Source organism: Berghia stephanieae, chromosome 5 (assembly GCF_034508935.2).
Source record: "Berghia stephanieae isolate SIO BIC M18660-M18661 chromosome 5, UCSD_Bste_1.3, whole genome shotgun sequence".
Lineage (NCBI taxonomy): Eukaryota > Metazoa > Mollusca > Gastropoda > Nudibranchia > Aeolidiidae > Berghia > Berghia stephanieae.
In genome coordinates this window covers 29618625-29635368 of record NC_088364.1, presented here as the reverse complement: position 1 = coordinate 29635368, position 16744 = coordinate 29618625, and positions in this window count along the sequence as shown.

Sequence of the window (16744 nt, the reverse complement as noted above, 5' to 3'; positions counted from 1 at the left end):
CTTCATTATCTTTGTATTAATTTTTACGATGAACCGAAATACTTCTAAGCAGGACTTTCTTTAAACCGAAACATGAGAGCACCTTCCCTTTTTTTCTCTCTATTTGTCTTCAAAAATTCGGGAAGGTGGCCACACGTAATAATGCCCGGCGATATTAAACAGAGCGTAAGTATAAGATGAGGGGGAGGCAGGATTGGATTATTTTGATCAGTACTGATCCGCAACCCATTCCAGCTCGTGTCAGGGTCCACGTAGGGGCATTCTTCCCCGCCCGCCTCCTGGGCAACGGTTGGAGTATTCCGAAAGGAACTTTCTAACCGGCTGATGACACGAGTTTCTATGTGTCTGAGGTGACGGATGAAGGGAGGAATCAACCGCCGTGGCCAGATTGCCCTAGTTCACGCAATAAGCTGTGCTAGCCCCATGACGCTGGTGGGGTGAAGGGAAACTGTCACTCTACAAAGATACCCTCCTGGACTCCCAGCCTAGACACCATTAATGGGTGGACAGAGCTCATAGCCTTGGAAAGCAGTCTGTCTAGGAGAAGGAAAACTCCAACTTCAAACCACCACTGCCTTGTGGATCTGGGAAGATGAAAGGCTATGGAATCACATCCAGAGAATAAAGAACCGCTGAAGTCAGAGTCGCAGAGCCGAAAGGCGCAAATAGTCTGGAGAGGGAAACCAACCCAAAAATTAATGTGACACGCATCCTCCTCACAATGATGGACAACAAAACTGTCGGACGATATGGCGCGAAGTCTGGGGATTCCCGCCGGACGGACCTAGCGTCGAGCCCTGATAAACAGGGTTCACCCAAGCGATCTGGTGGTACCTTGCCCTCCTACTGTGGAACCAGGGTAGGAGATGCAAGGTTACGGACTACTGGAACTATCAAATTGCTACAATGGAATGCAGAAGGGATACAACATAAAAAGACTGCCCTCTCCAAGTTTCTTCAGGATGAGAAGATAGATATTGCCTGCATACAGGAGACACACTTCACAGAAAACATTAGGTGTTCAATAAGGGGATATCAACATTTTAGGAAAGACAGAAAAGAACGGAACAAAGGTGGAGTAATCATCTTCGTCAGAAATGACATAGCGACAAATGAAATAACGACAGATGAATCTGTTGAAATATTGGCTGTAAAAATTACCAAAAACAAATTGCAATACACAATATATAACTGTTACAGCCCACCATCAGAGAATCTGCCAATTGAAAACATAAGAAGTGAAGAAGAACAGTTCATTGTTGTGGGAGACTTCAATAGCCACTCCCCAAGCTGGGGATACAATGACTTAGACAGAAAAGGTGAAACCCTTGAAAATTGGCTTACAGACAGTAAGCTTCAAATTGTCAGAAATGAAGATGACCCAGATACATACTTCTCAAGAGCATGGAAGACAACATCAACCCCAGACCTAACTCTCATATCTGAAGATCTCACCGGAAAAGTCAGTAAACAGATAAAGGAACAACTGGCAGGAAGTGATCATCGTCCCATTCTGGTTGAAATAACTGAAGAATATGCAAAAGACAGAAAGGCACCACCTCCGAGATGGAATTATAAAAAAGCAGACTGGACTCTGTTTTCAAAGTTGACTGATAGTTATACAAAAGAGATAAACTGTAAAACAAGGAATGTAGAAAAATCAGCCAAAGCTTTCACAAAATCAATCATGAAAGCTGCAAAAGAATCAATCCCCAGAGGATCAAGAAAGGACTACTGTCCAGGATGGACTGAAAAATTAGGAAGTCTCAACAGCCAAGTCACTGAACACAGAAAAAAAGCAGAGAGAGAGCCAAATGATGAGAATATGGAAATTTACAAAGAGGCTGAAAAAACTCTCAGGAAAGAAACAATAAAAGCAAAACAGGAAGCATGGCATGAAAAAACCAGACAACTTGACTACGACAGAGACGGAAGAAAATTATGGAACCTAACCAAAGCTCTAAGTGGACAAGAAAACAGATATGCTGCACCATCAGTAGAAGATGATCAGGGGAGGATTCTCAACAAAAAACAAGCAGCAAACTGTTTTATGAAGCAGTACTCAAGTGTTGGGAGTATACAGATTAGAAAAGAACGAAAACGAGAAGTCCACAAAGAATTGAGAAAACACAAGGATACACCCAAAGAATCCACAGATGATGTCATGTTCAGTTCGATTAAAAAAGAAGAAGTAGAAATTGCCTTGAAATCTCTAAAAACGAACAAATCACCAGGTCCAGATGATGTTACTAATGACATGTTGAAACACCTAGGAACCCTCACAAAGAGGAAAATGAAACAACTGTTCAATGCAAGTTGGAAACAGGGTAAACTTCCACTCAAATGGAAACAGGCAACCATGATACCAATTAAGAAGGATGGCAAGCCAAAAAATAAAACCGAAAGCTACCGGCCAATAAGTTTGACAAGCTGCTTGGGTAAACTGATGGAGAGAATTGTTAATCGCCGTCTCCAATGGTATTTAGAAAGCAATAAGTTGATATCAGATGAACAGGCTGGTTTCAGACAATTACGCTGCACAGAGGACCAGATAACATACATCTCGCAGCTGATCGAAAATGGTTACCAAGAAAAAAAACACACAGTCACAGTTTGGGTGGATATGGAAAAGGCATTTGACAAAGTCTGGACAAAAGGACTACTTCTCAAACTTAAGAAAGCCAACGTTTCACACAACATGTTTGCATGGATTAAAGATTACCTCACAAATCGAAAAGCAAGAGTCCAATCTCAAAACTCTAAAAGCAAGCTAACGAACATGACAAATGGAGTACCACAAGGCGGGGTTCTCTCACCAACCCTCTTTGTCGTTTTTATCAATGACATCTGCGAAACCAAATGCAGAGGAGTAAAAGCAGCCATGTATGCAGATGACCTTGCACTGATATGCACTGAAAGAAATATTGGTACTGCAAAGGCCAGGATACAGATGACTCTTGATGCTTTGAGCAAATGGACAAAAGACTGGGGTATGAGAGTAAATGCTGATAAAACCACATACACAACATTCAGCTTATCAACCAAAAAGCAATCTATGCGATTAACTTTAGATGGAAAGATTCTGAGAGAAGACCTTATGCCTAAGTATCTAGGAGTGAAATTTGACCCTCGACTCACTTGGAAACATCAAATAGATGAAAGTCAACAGAAAGGGTACAAGAGAATGCAGCTTCTCCGAAAACTTGCTGGAACGCAATGGGGAGCAAACTCAAACGTCCTGAAGAAGACATATCTTGGATATGTAAGACCTGCAATAGACTATGCCATATCGGCATGGGGAACGTGCTCACAGGCTCAATTTCAAAAGGTTGAAAAAATCCAAAACCAATGCCTACGCGTGATCACTGGAGCAATGAAAACAACACCAATTCACAAGATGGAAACCCACACAGGAATAAAACCTCTCAAAGAACAACGAAATTTAAAAATAGTGACACAATTCTCAAAGATAAAATTCATGGAATCCCAACCACTGCATCCAAGTACAATGGAAAAGAAAGAGAATCGACTCAAAAGGGAAAACTTCATCGCCTTGGGACAAAAACTAGAGAGCGAATATAAAGTGACACCAAAGGAAGATATTGCCCAAATCAATGTCCCAAATCTCAAACCACCACCGTGGAAAAAGAAACAAAAATCCATAACCATCAACAAGAAAAACATTCGAAGCAATAATGACAATGCTCAAACCCTAAAGATGATCGATAAAAAATACCCAATGACCAACTGGATAAGAGTTTATACAGATGGCTCAGTTTCCGGCCCCCTCATGAATGGAGGTGCTGGTGCACTCATACACTGGACAGATAAAACAGAAACAAAAATATCTGTATCAGTGGGTTCAATGTGCACAAGTACTAAAACTGAAGAAAAAGCCATCCTCAATGCAACAAAAGAACTATCCAGAGATCACAGAATATACGGGAAAAATGTGGTTTACTTGACAGACTCTGATGATGCTCTCCGGTCTATTGAAAATTACCAGGACTCTGAAGCCGCACACACTGTGGAGGCCCTTGAGGGCTTATCTAATAAAACAGGAAAAATTGTGCTGCAGTGGATTCCAAGTCATGTAGGTATATATGGAAATGAAATTGCCGATCAACTGGCCAAAGAAGGAGCCCAGAAGGAACAACCGAAGTCGTCAATCACTTACCATCAGCAAAAGAAAATAATAAAGCTAAAAATAGACAAAGAAAGGAATGACACACACCTAGAACACAACAAGCAGGATCCAATCCATGCCATTCAGCGAAGTAGCCAAGTCACTCTATTCCGCCTCCGAACAGGACACAATAGACTAAGAGGACATATGTTTACAAAGCTAGGTATTGGAACAACCCCTTATTGCCCATGTGGAACCGACCATGAAACCACTTTACATGTGCTTATGGATTGCCCATTATACAACGTGCAACGTTCGAACCACTGGGTCACCCCTACAACACTCAACACAAAGCTCTATGGTGAGGCTGAGGACCTAAAGCGGACCACAGACTTCATAGCAGATATCGGACTGCAGCCATAGATGTCCATCAGAGGAACGAAGAAGAAGAAGAAGAATAAGATGAGGGTGATGGGTGGGGTGGGGGGGGGGGGGGGCAAACACTTCAATCACTGCACTTGGGCTTGGCCAACACCCAGGGCATTCACACCACAATCGCACAGACAAAGGAAGACAGCGGTTGACTGGCAGGCAAAAAATGAGGTAAGAGGGGGAGTTGGGGTGTAGAATCACACAAGCGAGATGTTCTCGCTCGTGTGTTGATGCTTTGGAACTGACTGGATTTTCAACACGACGATAAGGAGGGGGGGGGGGGGGGGGGGGGTGGTAGACAACTTACCATTGACGTGCCATTTCATTTCCACTTTGTTTAAATGGGTGTGTGAGGGGGGCGGGGGGAGGTTCTATGTAATTAGGCCTTTGAACCTAATGGCTTTTCAACAAAAGAGAGATGTGTAGTAGACAGCTTAGCATTGACACGCCTTTTCATTTCCATTTCACTTCACCTCTGAGTAGCTGCACATCATTCATTATCAATTATCGCACAAGAACTTTCGATCTTATTTAAGCTTTGCATTTTACTAAAAGATGTCTAAAAGAAAGCACTGTGCTTACACGTTTGAGTTTAAAATCAAAATACTATGTGAAGTCTATGAAAAAAAAAGTTGATCAAGACGGAGATATGTAAAATACACGACATCCCGAACTCAACTCTTTCAACAATTTTGAATTGAAAACGAAAACCCCCAAAAATATTTTTAAAACACACACCAAAAAAAAAAAAAAAATAATAAAAAAAATTAATGGTTACGAAGACAGCATTTATTCAACAACTCCATTTAACGGGAAACCCATGATACGATTAAATGAACAAATTCCTTAAATAGGCTAGTTACTACCCTTGAAAAACATTGCAAAACGGGAACTTGCTTTAAACCAAAATGTCTTTAAACCGAAATGGTTTAGAAGGTCCCCAAAATTTCGGTTTAAAGTAATTCTACTGTATTCTCCAGAAATTAGAAGTTTTGCTATGACATTGCATTTTTACTCCCCTAAAGCTTATCGATATGTAAGAAAAGCTTTTGATACTTGTCTTCCTCATCCAAAAACTATTTCTAAGTGGTATAAAACTGTGGATGGGTCACCTGGTTTTACTAAATCAGCTTTTACTTTTCTTTCCAATATTGTACAACTGTCAAAGGTTGCAAAACCTTTTCTATGTAATCTTGTCATGGATGAAATGTCTATTAGGCAACATGTGGAATGGGATGGCAGCAAGTATCATGGCTATGTGGATGTTGGTACAGGAATTGATGATGATAATCTTCCCGTAGCAAAGGAAGCTCTAACTTTTATGATAGTATGCTTAAATAGCAGTTGGAAATTGCCTGTTGGGTATTTTTTATTAGATGGTTTGAATGGGGTGGAAAGAAAAAATTTATTGAATTCATGTATTAAAAAACTGCATGAAGTAGGTGTTGAGATAGTGTCAATCACACATGACGGTTGTCCATCAAATATGTCTATGTTGAAGTCTCTTGGTGTAATTGTAGATAGTGATAAAATAAAGCCATACTTTTCTCATCCTGTTACTGATTCGCCTATTTATGTTTTTCTTGATGCCTGTCATATGTTGAAATTGGTAAGGAATACTTTTGCAGAAAAAAAGTCTTTTTGTGTAGGTAATGATTTTATCAAATGGGACTATATTGAAATATTACATAAGTTACAAGAAAGAGAAGGATTGCACCTGGGTAATAAATTACAAGCAAGTCATGTGCAATGGTTTAAGAAAAAAATGAATGTAAAATTAGCTGCTCAAACTCTTAGTGATTCAGTTTCTTCTTCTCTCGAATTTTGTCTTAAAGAAAATATCCCTGGTTTTGAAGGATGTGAGGCAACTATTAAGTTTTTGAAAATGTTTAATTGTTTGTTTGATATCTTTAATTCTAGAAATATGAAGGCATTTGGATGGAAATCCCCATTGAGTAAATGTAATTTTGAAGCAACTGAAAAATTTCTCTCAGAAGTTAAAAATTATATTTTGTCCATGACATTATCTGTTAATGGTATGTCTCTTGTTTCCAGTAGAAGAAAGACTGGCTTTCTTGGTTTTCTTGTTTGTATTGATAGTGTTATTTCCATTTACAGACGTTTGGTAATGTCTGAAGATTCATGTATGAAATTTTTATTGACCTACAAGTTTAGTCAAGATCACATTGAACTTTTTTTTGGTAAGGTAAGAAGTATGGGAGGCTGCAATAACAATCCAACAGCTAGACAGTTCTCAAAAGCATACAAGCAACTCCTCACGCACAATGAAATTGAAGAAGTGAAAAGAGGGAACTGTTTGCCTCTGGAATCCGTACCCATTCTAAGTGTTTCCAGCCGAGAGAATTTAAGCCGTGATGTACCTTCTGGGATTCGAATCAATGCATCTTTATCAACAAACCGAGTCTTGTCTGAAGAGGTGTGTGAAAGTAGTGATATCAGTTGAACCGAACCAAAACCAAACGTACTTTTGTCTATACATGACTGACTTATGCAGTTTCACCTAGAGATAGTCCATGTGATGCGACTCGAGCGCGCTTTAGACTAATCTGTGATGAAAACTGTACAGGATTGACTCATATTTGACGTGAAATCTAATCTAGCTGTGAAAGGATTAAGAATTGTGGTCGTGTAGTGGTGGCCTGATTTTTAATGTGATTCCTACCCCGAAACTTTGTGCTGTAAGAGTCAGCTTAAAGTGGTGGGTGGTTGGGAGGGCCTCCTGCATTCTAACAGGAGATGTATGCTTTCTTCTACTTTTACCCCCTTATCTTTTGTAACGTCTGCTTTCTGCCCTTGTCCTTGACCGAAATAGCTCGGTTGTGGTTGGGTTCATGTGGGGTTTTCTGCTTTTGACGAGCATGACGCGGCCGGGAACCGAACCCCAGACCTCCTGGTTACGAAGCCAACGTTCTAACCAACTGAGCCACTGTGACCAGTAAGATTGGTAGCGGATGACCGAATGGTCTACTTGCTGTTCTCTCTTCTTGGCCAAGCAAAAATATGCCGTCTCGTGACACGCAGGTTCGATTCCGACCGGATCCACTTTTTATTTTTCGATATCTTTAATTCGAGCTTGCACTTCCATTACTTTCTGTGCGGTTGCTTGATATTTTACAAGTGTTTACTCATACTCCTCCCTTTTTCCTTATTCACGTCATAACCAACAAGCAAAGGAAATCGAACCGTGCGTAGTGATAGTGCTTTGGCTTCAGAATTGAACGAAGAAATTAATTTAATTAATATTGCCTTTGCAAGGTATTTTACAACATCACAATGACTAAATTCCCTTAGTAAGTGAGTATTTTAATCGGCAACACAAGATGATTTCCATCACTCAAGTCTATAGTTTCTATGATAAACAATCGTTTCCTGGGCTTCTCAATATGGCGGCTAAGCTCCGCCCACTGGCATCAACTTTGCGACCTCGCGAACGAAGCCGCTTACCTTCCATGTATTATTATTCCAAGACATATACATATTCCCTATTTGAACCATTCCCCTTGATCTTACTTTTTCTCAACAATTGTAAATCTAGAATTGTTTGACTATCCCATTTTCTTCTTTTTTACTTGCACTGAAATGACCTAAATGTGTCTATAAAACCCCTTAAAAAAATTATTATACCAACATTTTTGGTGTTGGAATTCCTCATGGGACATGGATAATAATGTGAAATTGAATGGAAGGTTCAATTTAATTACAACAACAGATCTGTTTTTGTAATTAAATTGAAGCTTACATTCAATTTCATATTATTATTTATTTCTTCAACATTTACATCATGGGACATGGTAATGCTGGCCATCCTGGGTTGATGGATTCCACATAGGTCCACACTTTAGCTATTTCTTCAATCCCTCTATAGAATCTGTTGGCTTTTTTCTCCTTATGACTGTGTATCCTTGTTCTCTAATTAGACCATTTTGACTCGTGTGAGCCGTTTTTTTGAAGTCTTCTGTATAGAGAGAAATACTCAGATTGATTTATCTCATTGCTAGATATAATTTTTACCATTGTAAATCATCTTTCCATTATTCATTTGTATTTAAGGTTTAGTTTTATTATTGTTTGCTGTACCAAACAGAAGGATGGATTTGTCATGTTTAACTCGTCCCCTTTTTTCTACTTTTTATTTCTTAGGTGTTGGGTAGTTTTAGCTAAAAACTTTAGACTGTTCTTTCATTTTCCTTTTTACTAACACTGAAATGATTTTATTTTGTCGCAAGCACCTTTAAAAATATCTTACTTGGGCGGGGTCTTCTGACCTCTCATGGTGGGCAGAGAGGTCAATTTTACTGTGTCATCTATCCCCCTATATCTGTTTTCTCTTTCCATGTTGCTTTCTTTCTTCTAGATTGAGATTGTTTGGGGGGGATTTCCTGATCCTGGCAGGGATCATTAGCTGAGAGCGAAGCAGCCAAATGAATATTTCCTTTTTTTTTTTTTTTTTTTGAGAAGAGAGATTAAAATTTTTCCTTTTAAATCATTTCTTTATTATATATTATTATAGTTTTTGGTTTTGAGAGATCCTTTGCTTATACTTGGTAAGGACTTTTTAGGTATTGCCAAACTTAGCAAATTGTTCCTGACCTACTGTAGTGGGCAGGGAGGTACATACTGTGTCTTCTATCCCCCTATATCTGTTTTTACAACTTGCTTTCTGTCTTTGTCTTGGAATGAGATTACTTGGTTTTGTCCTGGCCGTATACCCTGGCTGAGAGGAGAAACAGTCAAATGTATAGTTAGTTTTTGGAGGTGATATTTTTTTCCATGTAATGTTATGCACTGCATTTATTTTTTCTTTTACAAATGTATGATTTGTAAATAATTGAGTGTGCTCCTCTTAGTAGGGACATGTACTTGTGTCAGGATGAGACTTTCAGGTGATCTCAAACTAAGTACACTGATGGTAGTATGCTCTTGGAATCTACATCTGTTCCCTATTTGAACCAATTCCACCTTTCTCTTAGTTTTGCTTGGGTGCTTTAATTGTAATTCTATAACTTTTGACTATCCCATTTTCTTCCTTTTTACTGTCGCTTTTATGACCTAAAAGTGTTGCATTTGTGGCATTCTGTTCTCCCTTTTTAATTGATAATGTAATATTTCATGCTGAAATACGGTTCTGTTGTTTATGTATTAACCGGATCCCAGTTCTATTCTCCCCTTGTTATACTGGGTGGCGTCTTTTGACCTCCCTTGGTGAACAGGAGGTCACGTGCTGTGTCTTCTATCCCCTTATATCTGTTTTCTGAGTTGCTTTTTGTTTTTGTCTTGGATTGGAATTACTTGGTTTTGTCTTGGCCCTTGGCTGGGAGGGCAACAGTCAAATGTAAAATGTTAGTTTTGGGCGGTGATATTTTTTTCATTGTAAATTATCTGTTATATATTGATAGTTATATTTCTTTTATTTTGAACATATCCTGTAAATATTAGAGTGTATTCCTCTTATTGGGATCCTGTGCTGGTGTCTGGATTTTTAGGTAATCTCAAACTAAGCACATTGATGCATGCTCTTGGAATCTACGTCTGTTCCCTCTTCGAACCAATTCCCCGTTGTCTCACTTTTTCTTTGTTTAATTCTAAAAAATTTTGACAATCCTGTTTTCTTACTTTTTACATTACTGGCGCTTAATGTGTTGCAAGCGCTGTAAAATCCTTAATAACAAACAAAAACATTCTGTGACATTTTGTTCTTTTTAATGAATTTATATTGTGATATTCTGATGAATTACATTGTTCATGTTCCCTTTTAAATCTATATAATTAATGACCTTTTTTTATACCATTGAGCCAATGATACTCAATAATGGACATAATCATTATTGTATGTTAAAAAATTATATTTTCTTATACAAATGTGTTTCATATTGTTGTATCCATCATCAAATAATGTTGGAATATTATTGGATTTATTAAATTTTTATTGCATTACACGAGGTTGTTAGTGAGTGTTAATGGGCAGTAAAAATAACACATTTGAGAAATCCATAGCCATGACGACACAATAACTTTATCCCATCCTCACAACAACGTTCCTAGATAGTTCGTGATCAATAAGTTCTAAAAGGTTTTATTTTACAATGATTTAAAGCTATCTTAAATAGAAAATATTTGTTTCTTCATCATTAAAACATATCAGAAAGCCCTGCCTACTTGGAATTCCCTATTTTTTGTTGGATTTATACGCACCAAAACATGATTTATTTCGTATGGCGAATTAGCCTGTATTTAATCAATAAAGATATTATGCCATCTTTGAGTAACATTTTTACTCAATGGATTCAAAACATTATTCAACGATTACTTAACAATGATAGGGTTTTCCAGGGTGGAATAATAAATGTTTTTTAAGTATACTGACACCAAAGTATGACTGTTTGTACAAAATAGAGACATATATATATATATATTATAATATATATATATATATATATATATATATATAATATATATATATAATATATATATTTATTTATCCTTCTATCTGACGATCTATACACTATAAAACAAAGACTAGTCTTGGGTGGGGTTCCTGACCTCCCACAATGGGCAAGGATGCACTTACTGCGTTTTCTATCCCCCAATATCTGTTTTCTAACATGCTGTTTGTCTTTGGCTGGGAATGCGATTCTTGTTTTTTGTCTTGACCCTGACCGGGAGGGAAACAGTCAAATGCAAATGTATAGTAAATAGTTTTGGTAGATGATATTATTTGTCTTGTAAATCATCACTCTGTTATGCACTGCATTATTTTTGTTTTACACACACACACAAACACATATGTATATATATTGATTTGTATACATTTGAGTATGTTCCTCTTTGTGGGGACCGGTGCTTTGGAACGTTGAAGTTTGTAGCAGCCTGTTACACTAAAATACATAGAGTTACTTGTGGATTGGTAGCATTGTCATTAACATGATTAACCTGATTGCTACAGTTTCCGGTGATTATTGAAGTATTATTATTTGAAGTCTGTTTGGCCGAAAGGGCCACGAGGAACATGGAGAAGAATTAAAGAAGCTGATATACAGAGAAGTGGTAAGACCTGGAATGAGATAAAAAAGTTGCTCAGGATAGAGAAGGATGGAAACTGTTTGTCTGTGGCCTATACCCTGACCCAGGGTGAAAAAGGCAATGATGATGATGATGATGAAAATCAATCTCTCAAAGTCAGTTTTTTAAAGCAAATATCACGAGTTAATAAAAAAAAAATATGACAGTCACAGTTTATTTGATGCGTTAGTTTTTTTTTGTTGTTTTGTTTTTTTGTTTTTAAGGGTTTTACGGCGCTTGCAACACATTTAGGTTATTTCAGCGCCAGTAAAAAGGAAGAAAATGGGATAGTAAAAAGTTCTAGAATTACAATTAAAGCACACAAGAAAAAGGAAGACATAGGGGAACTGGGGACAAATAGGGATCAGATGTAGATTCCAAGAGCACACCACCAATGTACATAGTTTGAGATCACCTCCAAGTCTCATCCGGACACAAGCACAAAATCCAACCAAGAGGAATACACTCAAATGCTTACATTATACATTGAAAATAACAAATATAATAATATATAACAGAGAGATGATTTACAAGGAAAAAAATATCATCTCCCAACACAATAACTATGCATTTGACTGTTTCCCTCCCAGCTAGGACCCCGGCCAGGGCCAGGACAAAACCAAGTAATCTCATTCCAAGACAAAGACAGAAAGCATGTTGGAAAACAGTTATAAGGGGATAAAAGACACAGTATGTACCCCCCTGCCCACTATGGGAGGTAGGAACCCCACCCAGTTTTTTTTGTTGTCTTTTTTATTTTTTTTTTAAGGGATTCTTTTATACTTTTTGTTCTTGTTTTGTTTTAAATTTGTCATGACTAGTTCATGTGGCATATTGCACTGCCAAAGAACTTTTTTTAAGTTATGAAAATTTACAAGTTTGTGACTAAGGTAACTAACTGCCCACAACTACATTTTGTAATTTAATTTTTGTTTTTATTTATCTATTCATGTTTTAATTTTTTTTTTTTTTTTGCCATTGAGGGGGGGGGGGGGTCGATGGTGACCTTATAGTTCAGTGGTAGAGCACTCGCCTCACATGATGCATGGGGTTCCTGACCTCCCATAGTGGCAGGAAAGGGAGACACTTACTGTGTTTTCTATCCCCCTATATATGTTTTCCAGCATGCTTTCTGTCTTTGTCTTGGAATGAGAGTACTTGGTTTTGTCCAGGCCCTGGCTGGATACCCTAGCTGGGAGGGCTGGGTGGGGATCCTGACCTCTCATAGCGGGCAGGGAGGTACATACTGTGTCTTCTATCCCCTTATATCTGTTTTCCAACATGCTTTCTGTCTTTGTCTTGGAATGAGATTACTTGGTTTTGTCCTGGCTCTGGCCGGAGTCCTAGCTGGGAGGGAAACAGTCAAATGCATAGTTATTGTTTTGGGAGATGATATTTTTTTTGTAAATCATCTCTCTGTTATGTATTATTATTTTTATTTTGAATGTATAATGTAAGCATTTGAGTGTATTCCTCTTTGTTGGATTTTGTGCTTGTGTCTGGATGAGACTTGTAGGTGATTTCAAACTAAGTACATTGGTGGTATGGTCTTGGAATCTACATCTGATCCCTATTTGTTCTCAGTTCCCCTTTGTCTTACTTTTTCTTGGGTGCTTTAATTGTAATTCTAAAACTTTTTACTATCCCATTTTCTTCCTTTTTACTGGCGCTGATATAACCTAAATGTGTTGCAAGCGCCGTAAAACCCTTAAAAAACACAAAAAAAACAAACATAGCTGGGAGGGAAACAGTCAAATGTATAGTAAGAGTTTTGGGAGATGATATTTGTTTCCTTGTAAATCATCTCTCTGTTATGCACTGTATTGTTTTGTTTATATATTATATATGATTTGAAAACATTTGAGTGTATCCCTCTTACTAGGAACCTGTGCTTGTGTCTGGATGAGAAAGAAAATGGGATAGTAAAAAGTTCTAGAATTACTATTAAAGCACCCAAGAAAAGGTAAGACAAAGGGGAATTGGTTCAAATAAGAAACGGGTGTAGATTCCAAGGGCACACTATCAAAGTACTTAGTTTGAGATCACTAAAAGTCTCATCCAGACACAAGCACAGGTCCCCACTAAAAGGAATACACTCAAATGTTTTACAAATCACATATAATATAAAGAAAACATAATACAATGCATAACAGAGAGATGATTTACAAGGGAAAAAATATCATCTCCCAAAATTAACTATACATTTGACTGTTTCCCTCTCATCCAGGAGCAGGACAAAACCAAGTAATCTCATTCCAAGACAGAAAGCACGTTGGAACCCAGATGTAGGGGAATAGAAGACACTGTAAGTACCTCCGTGCCCACTATGGGAGGTCAGGAACCCCACCCAGGCAGGCACTGAACAATTGTGTATGAAAGGTGCCAGACAAAGCAAAGAAGAAAAATACAAGAAAAAGTACCATCCCAAAAAATCTGATCAGTAATCAAGGGGTCTGATGTTCGATTCCCAGTCAAGGAAGACTGTTTTTTTTTAATGTTTTTTTTTTTCTTGTATTGTTTTTCCCTTGTTTTGTCTGGCATCTTTCATACAAACTTGTTCAGATCTTTATATTAACTGTCTGCAATATTATTTGAAATAATCTTTTTTTTTGTTTGTTGCTTTAGGTCTCTTCCAACACAATTGAGGTTATATGAGAGACCGCTGAAACAAAAAAAACAAGCAATCTAACAAAAATAGTACAAATGTCAATCAAAATCATAACCTAAAGATATCATAAGCTAAATTATAAATAACCAAGAACAAACAGGCAGAGGATTTACAGGAAAAAAATATCCCCTGTCAAAAATACAATCACAAACCAAAGAAGCAGGATAGGCTAGTAAAGAGAAGAAGAAACGACATCACTATCGGATCGTACACCCATGCGAACATCATAGGTATATGATTCAAGGGTGATGCTCCCATCCAACCACCCGCGAAATAATCTTAATAAGGACATTTGTTATAATCATAATCAGATGAATTTTTATTTCAGCTTTTACTCTGTACGAGATTACAATAAAACTTCAGGTGGTATTGCACCATGGTGAAATGACTAGAGAAAGTACATACAAGGTAGGTTCCACTAATAAAAACACAAACGCATGCATATTATTTACATTTTTGATGAGGGATTCATAAAAAAAGTTAATGTCTAAAAAAAAGAGAGAGAAAATATATAAAAAACAATGTCTGGTTAATGGACAAGGATTTCTACAAGGAAACATCTTGACACAAAATCTCTCTTATTAATTTTGGATGGAGGGAAGACGGGCACCATAAAGCCTTCAAAATTTATGGCAAGAAGTTGGCGATAAATGAGTACTAAAATTCCTATTACTTGACAAAAGAGAGAAATGCTGCGCCCAGAGAAAAGTCTAGGCTGGCTGCTGACCTATGCTGAACTTCAAAAGAATAAAATGAACTGAGAAGACAAGATGTGACAATACCTATGATGTAAGTTCAATAACTTAATCAATTTTCTCTCTGCTGTTCTACCAACGGTGCCCACATATTGCACATTCCTAGTGAAAGCCATGCTGTTCTTAGGCCATGTGGTGCTAAACTAATCTCACATCCCTTGATGATAATAATAACAATAATTAACATAGTTTGAGCATATCAATCATTAAAATGGTCCAAATATACAAAGATAATAAAGTTTAGTGGTAATATCACAATATCATTAAGTAACTTTTAACGTTTTAACAATTTACAGAAAAAAAAGAGAGAGAGAGAGAGAGAGAGAGAGGGGGGGGGGGTCCGGGGTGGCGGCACAATTCTGAATCAAAGATAGTTGTAGTAGTAGTTGTAGGGGTATTGGTAGTGGTAGCAGTAGTAGTAGTAATATTCACTGTAGTAGTAGTAGTAGTAGTAGTCCCGAAGAAAATGGTTCTGGGCACAATTACATACATCTAGAAAACTAGTAAGCATTGAAAATTAAAAGTAAGCATAATAGAACATTCCATCTGTAATATAAACAACAAACCAAAAAAAATTATATATATATATATATATATATATTTATATATATCATGTATGTATAAGGACGGGCTGATATATAAGTACAGTTTTGTTATAACTTTTTTGTTTTCAATAGCACATACAAACATAATACATGAAAAGAAACCTTAGAATCTCAGCTACGTATCGTGCCAATTATTTTTCCACATACTCGCTAATTTGGGTATTACAATACGAGTAACACAGAGCTGCCAATGCTAAACAAGTTTGTGCATACTGTCAGTGAAGAATCCTGGTGATTTTGCTCGGCACCATCAACGAATATCTGCTACTACCTCAAAATCACTGTTGTAATGGTATCTTTGCAGATATTTCTTGAGCTGAGAGAACAAGAAATAGTCAAATGGGGCAAGATCCTGGATATATGCGGGTGCTGTAGGGACGGAACTTTGAACCGAATTAATGCGTCTTGGATTTGATGACTAGTGTGTCATGTTGCAATATTGAATCTCTACCACCTCGAACCCATGCAAGTCTATTTTTGAGGGCTTGTAGATTTGAAACAGATTGTTCAGAGTTCACTATTTGCCCTTGTTCAAGAAATTCCATGTGAATTTTGCCTTCTATATCTGAGAAAATGGTAAACAAGACCTTTCTTAGAGAGACAATTTCGAATTTCTTTGGGCTTGGAGAAGATTCATACCTGTACTCCAATGACTATACTTTTGTTCCAGGTCTAGTGGTGGACCCAAAATTCATCACCAGTCACAATACAAGTCTCTACTTACTTGTATCATTTCAAATGTTGGGTACAAATGCCTTTTCTCTGCGCTTTCAGTTCTGAAGTCTTGGGACACATCGTGCAGAGACTTTTCAATAAGCCAAGAGAGATGTCACGATATTGTTTACTTGTTCTTTTGAAGTCCCAACTTCGTCAGCGATAACTTTTTGTATTACGCTTCGATTCACTTTAATCATATGGTTGACTGCTTCTTGATTACTCGTATCGGATGCAGAAAGTGGCCTATCCTGGTCGCTTACGATCCTAACCTGGTCGCTTACGATCAAACACTTAAATCTCTGTTGGGACATCTCCTTGGAAAATTCTAACCCACTTTCAAACTGCGCCATCAGTAATAGAC